The sequence below is a fragment of the Gossypium arboreum genome, chromosome 12, assembly GCF_025698485.1.
Source record: "Gossypium arboreum isolate Shixiya-1 chromosome 12, ASM2569848v2, whole genome shotgun sequence".
Taxonomy (NCBI): Eukaryota; Viridiplantae; Streptophyta; class Magnoliopsida; order Malvales; family Malvaceae; genus Gossypium; species Gossypium arboreum.
Window position 1 is genome coordinate 97,500,686 of NC_069081.1, and position 6,000 is coordinate 97,506,685.

Consider the following 6,000-nt stretch of genomic DNA (forward strand, 5'->3'; position numbering starts at 1 on the left):
TTATATTTTAATAATTTTTCTATAACCTTTATAATTTATTTTTTATTTTAATATTTTTTATAATTTCTAGAAACAATTAAAAATTAATTAAACCATCATTAAATAACTAAAATAAATGAAGTCCTCAATATCAACATTTTTTCCTTCCCAACCATTAAAGTAGTTGTCGTGTCATTATTTAATATATTAGAGATTTCTACGGAAAACTATACTCAAGAGCTCAATTGATTGACTTAATTAAATTTTAAATTATTTTATGATGAATTTTTGACGTTTAAGCCTAATTAATCAAACGAGTCTCAACTCAATTGTAAATTTATCAAAGCACTCATTTTATAAAATGATGGATATTATTTTAAAGGTAATTTTGTTTTTTTCATATAAAATCTCAAATATATTTACATATGATAATATTCGAATCCAAATGTTATAATATTTTAACATATATATTTGTTATATAAAAATTTCACCAATTTTTAAAGATGCTATAATCTAGTAATTATTAGTTGGATTGGTAAAAGTAATTAAAATAAATGAAGTACTCCAATTAGAAACTGGGAACAAGTATGTATTAGAAATTGTGGACAGTGTGTCATGGAGTTAAAAGAATTGATTAATATGCTAAAAAGTAACTATTATACTTTGTTCAAGTAAACTTCTATTCTTTTTTTTATCAAATAAACCCTTATCCTTTAATTTTATTCATGCAAACCCTTTATTTACCTAAAGGTAAAAATACTTTTATTTTCTAAATTACCTTGTTTCAATAAACATATAAAAATATTTTTTATCTTTTTTTTTTAATTTTAGTTTGAGATATGTTAAACTATTTTAACCTATCAATTAAAAAAAATATTGGAATTGATACGGCTTGTGAGCTTTTAACTCTAGTACCTTAATAAAAACTTTTCTCTTTTTTTTTTCCCTAGTCGTTTGCTTTTTATTTTTGTTTTGCTTAGCGGCAGTGTCAGCCTTCGGGCCAGCTATAGCCCACATTTTCTCTCCCATCAACCCTTTCTTTCTTTCTTTTTCTCATTCATTAAGCACGTTTTCTGTTTGCAGATCTATTTTGTATGTATCTTCGGTGTCTTCACAAGTTGTGATGAACAGATGACAGTGCCTGTCGTTCATTAAAACTCCATCAGCCACCAGTACCTTTTCTTGGAAAGTGGGTGGCTCTTTGTCAACTTCTTAATTTTTTTCTAGTTTTAAAGTATTTCAGAATAATAAATGATTTCATGTGTCAATTTGGACCCGTATTATCTTAAGTTTTATATGTTTTTTTGTTTGTTTTTCCATTATTTAACAAGTCTTTAGTTTTAGAAGTTTTTGTCGGCTCTTGTAGCACGTTTTTTAGTCTTACATATGCATATAATCTTAATTTTACAAGTGATTTTAGGGGTGTTTTGGTTGTCATCCTCTCTAGTTTGGTGAATGCTAGATTATTTTGTCGATTTTTGTTCGTCGCTTTGGACCATCTGGAGCTTGCAATCACTCCAGATATGTCGTGCTTGAGTTGTGACAAAGCCAATTGTCAACGTATTATAATGTTCTATTGATGTTGAGGTTAAAGCCTTTGTTGTGTTGATGGAGCTTGTCCTTCACCATCTAAGACGAGTGTTTGCTATTTTTTTTCCTCTCTGAATTGTATGGTTCCTTTCATTGAATGAATATTAATGAATTTACCTTTAAAAAAAAAAACTCTAGGACCTTAATCTATGTACCCTCAACATTAAAATCGTTTGTCAATTTGACCCTTATTCTTTTTTTGAGTAGAATTTGATCATTAATCTTTTTAAAATAGTTAAATTGCTTTTTTTTAAACAGAAATGATGACCAATTAAGTTTTTAACGATGTTGGTGTGGCAACCCACGTGGTAGTCCACGTGTACTTCATACTTACATGACACTATTTATTTTATATGTCAGATCAATAAATAATTTAAAAATTGACGATCAAATTTTAAATACACCAATGAAGTTATCAAAATTAAAAGTTGACGAGCAACTTTGACATATTTTAAAAATTAAAAGTCAAATTTAACTTAAAAAATAAATAAAATCAAATTAACAGTTGTCAAAGGAATAATAAGAAAAAAAAGAAGCTTTTTTTATCTCAAATTAAACTCATTTAAAATAAAATAGTAAAACTTGGTGAGAAAGGAGAAATTAAAAAATGATATAGAATACACCAATGAAGTTATCATTCCCATTTCTTTTCAATTGTATAATCAAAAGTGCAAATACAAATATTTCTCCTATGCAAAGCAAGACATATTCAATAATGTCACCACACTTTTCACATGCCTTTTGTTTTTGTCCTTCAAAGTCTGCACTACACCTACTCTTACCGGCCGCAATCACAAACACGATTTGTTAAATTTGGATTAATTTTTAATCTTTTTTTTATCAATAATTGAATTGATTGGTTAAATTGAAAATTAATGGTTTAATTAATTTAATTAGTTATATAAAATAAAAATAATCCAATAAATATTGATGAACAAGCAAAAGTAATAATCATAATTATATTAATACATTCATCAATCATTACGGTGTAATTATGAATGAAAAAATTACTTAAATATATTTTAACCTGAACCATAATAAATTTACACAAAGATGGTCTTAAGATATTTTCTTCAACAAAGTAAAGATGAACAAAAGTGGGTATTAATGTATATTCTTTGTCTCTTATCTTTGCAATGATGTTTGTGGAGACATCTGTTATCCAAGAACTTTACAATGAAGTCACGAAAAAGAGTTGCGATTTGTAACTCCAATTTGTTTTATATACCAAATATGAAGTTCTTTTCAGAAAATTCTCTAAATAATTTTAAAATTTATACTTTTAAATATAGAATAACTTTTGTTATTAGTCCTTGGGATATATATATATATATATATATATATATATATAGATATATATATATAAGTTTTGTTTTAATTCCTATAATTTGGTTTATTTTAATTTTATATTTTTGAATTTTAATTTTTTTAAGTTTTAACTCGAGTATTAGTAATTCATTAAGTCAAACTTTGATGTTAGTTTATGTTAGAAACCATAACAAAGTACATACAAAATATCTTTCTTCCTTGAATTCTTTCAGAGTCACTTGCAGACTATTTAATATACAAGGATAATTGCTAACTAACTAACATTAATAGCTAACTGCCTACTGTTAACAACAAGCTAACTTCTTTAATTGACTTTAGCTAACAGATACTCATAACATGCCTCGATCTTTGTTAAGCTTTCCTTTCTCCTTGAGCTTTCTAAGTATTATTGACCACTCGAAGTTGAGTCTTAAATTTGTTGAACATCCCTTCAGATAGCGGTTTTGTTAGAATATCTGCGATTTGGTTTTGGTTGGATATGTGACCTACTTGGAGCACTCCACTTGCAACTTTTTCCCTCATAAAGAATAAGTCCAACTCGACATGTTTGAACTTGGAATGCATGACTGGATTCCCTGCAACTGTAACATCAGTTGCACTATCACACCCTACCAAGGCTTTAGTCTTTGGAGCATAAAGTTCAGACAGTAGGGACTGAATCCAGACTATTTCTGCAGTAACGTGTGCAAGACTTCTGTATTCTGCTTCTGCTGTAGACCTGGATACCACCTACTACTTTCTCGAGCTCCAGGACACAGGATTACCCCCAAGAAAAACACAAAAGCCAGAGGTGGACCTACGATCATCCATATCAAATCCCCAGTTTGCATCGAAAAACCCCTCAAGTAAAAATTTTGAGGAACGAGTAAAATGTAGACCATAGTCCAACGTCCCTTGAAGATACCTCAAAATTCTTTTAACTGCTGTAAAATGAGAATCCAACGGCTTGTGCATGAACTGACATACTTTATTTACTGATAAGGCAATTTTTGGCCTTGTGATCACAACATACTGTAACGCCCCTACAATGCTTCTGTAAAGGTGCTCATCTTCAACAGGACTTCCCACATTAGTTGACAACTTGCAGGTGGTAGTCATTGGTGTAGGGGTGCCCTTTGATCGATCCATGGAGGCTTTTTGAAGAAGCTCTAGGACATACTTCCTCTGACTTAGAAAAACACCACATTATTGGAAGAGACCTCTATGCCAAGAAAATAATTCAACTGGCCGAAGCCCTTCAAGGAAAATCGAGCATTCAGATCTTGCACAAAATAATCGATGACTTGACTATCATTTCCAGTGATAATGATGTCATCCACGTAGATGAAAACGTAGACCAACGTTGACCTCGAGTGATGAACAAAGAGGAAATTGTCAGCCTTCGAGGCTTCAAATTTGGTAGTGAGTAAAAACTCCTTTAGTTTGTGAAACTAGACCCAAAGTGCTTGTTTAAGGCCATACAAAACCTTTCGCAACCTACACACCAGCTACTGACCAGATACACCTTGTTGTTCGAATCCTGGTGGTTGCACCATATAGATTTCTTCATGTAAGTCACCGTTCAGAAATGTGTTGTTAATGCCAACTTGCCTGAGAGCCCATCCAAAAGAAATAGCTAGTGCAAGGACCACTCGTATTGTTGTTAGCTTGACTACAAGACTGAAGGTTTCCTGAAATTCAACCCCTACTTCTTGTAGATATCTCTTAACCACTAATCGTCCTTTGTTTCTTGCAACCGAACCATCCATATGCCTTTTTACTCTGAATATCCACTTACATCCAACCGCTCTACGTCCTTCAAGAAGAGGAACAATGTCCCAAGTATGATTAAAGAGTAATGCATTGTATTCTGCCTGAGCTGCTACTATCCATTCAGGGCTTTGAAATGCCTCTAAAATAGTTGTAGGTTCCTTCTCAGTCAAAAAAGAGGAGAAGGACATAGGCTTGTAGATGCCACTATTTGACCTAGTCTGCATGGGATGAAGGTTGACATTTATGGATTCCTGCGAAGGAGCATAAGATTGATTAACCAAGGAAGGAACACAAGCTGTTGTTGAGGGATCCCCATGCTGACTTGAAGAAGAAGGTAAATGCAAGTCAAAGGAGCTAGTGGGCGAATCAGCCTAAGGAGGACTGCTACTTGACCTGTGGAAGGAGATACCCCAGGAACACTATGGTCAGTAGGTAAAACCATAGGGAGATGAGATGTCTGATGATCTGATCGAATAGAGGCTAAAGGTGAATGTGGATAGAATCCATTTGCAAAAGGATACTGAGACTCATCAAACACTACATGTCTCGAAACAAAAATGAGACCATCTTCATTGAGGCCCTTGTATCCTTTTTGATTGGTGCCAACACCAAGAAAAACACATCTCTTTGACAGAAACTATAGCTTGTGTTGTTAAAAAAGTCTCAAATGAGGAAAGCAGACACATCCAAATACTTTAAGCTGAGAGTAAGTGGGTTTCACGTTATAGAGTTTCTCATAAGGATTGCAGTGTTAAAGTATGGGGGTGGGTAGTCTGTTGGCTAAGTGAACTGCATGAGCAAAAGCATATGACCAAAACTTCAAAGGCATGGATGCCTAAACTAATAGAGTAAGGCCCATGTCAACAACTTGTCTATGTTTTCTTTCAGAAACCCCATTTTGTTCGGAGGTGTGAGGACACGTGATTCTATAGTGGATACCAAGTCGAGAGAACTCACTCAAAAGTGCCCGATACTCCCCTCCCTTGTCACTTTGAAGCATTTTAATGAAACATCCAAAATACACATTGACCATTTGATGAAAATGAATAAAACATTGGAAAACTTCAGATTTTATTTTGAGAAAGTAAATCAATATATATCTACTGTGCATATCAACAAATGACACATAATAGGAAAAACCATTTGATTTCACATGCACTGGTCCCCAAACATAAAAAACAGCAAGTTCAAAAGGTGATGAGTATATCATTTTTGAATGACTAAAATGAAGCTTGTATGCTTTTCCTAGCTGATAAGAAGAGCATACATGAGGTAAACTATTGTGTTTGAAGGGAACATTACAGGTACGCAGTATTTGACTCAAAATGGTATTACAAGAGTGGCCCAGCC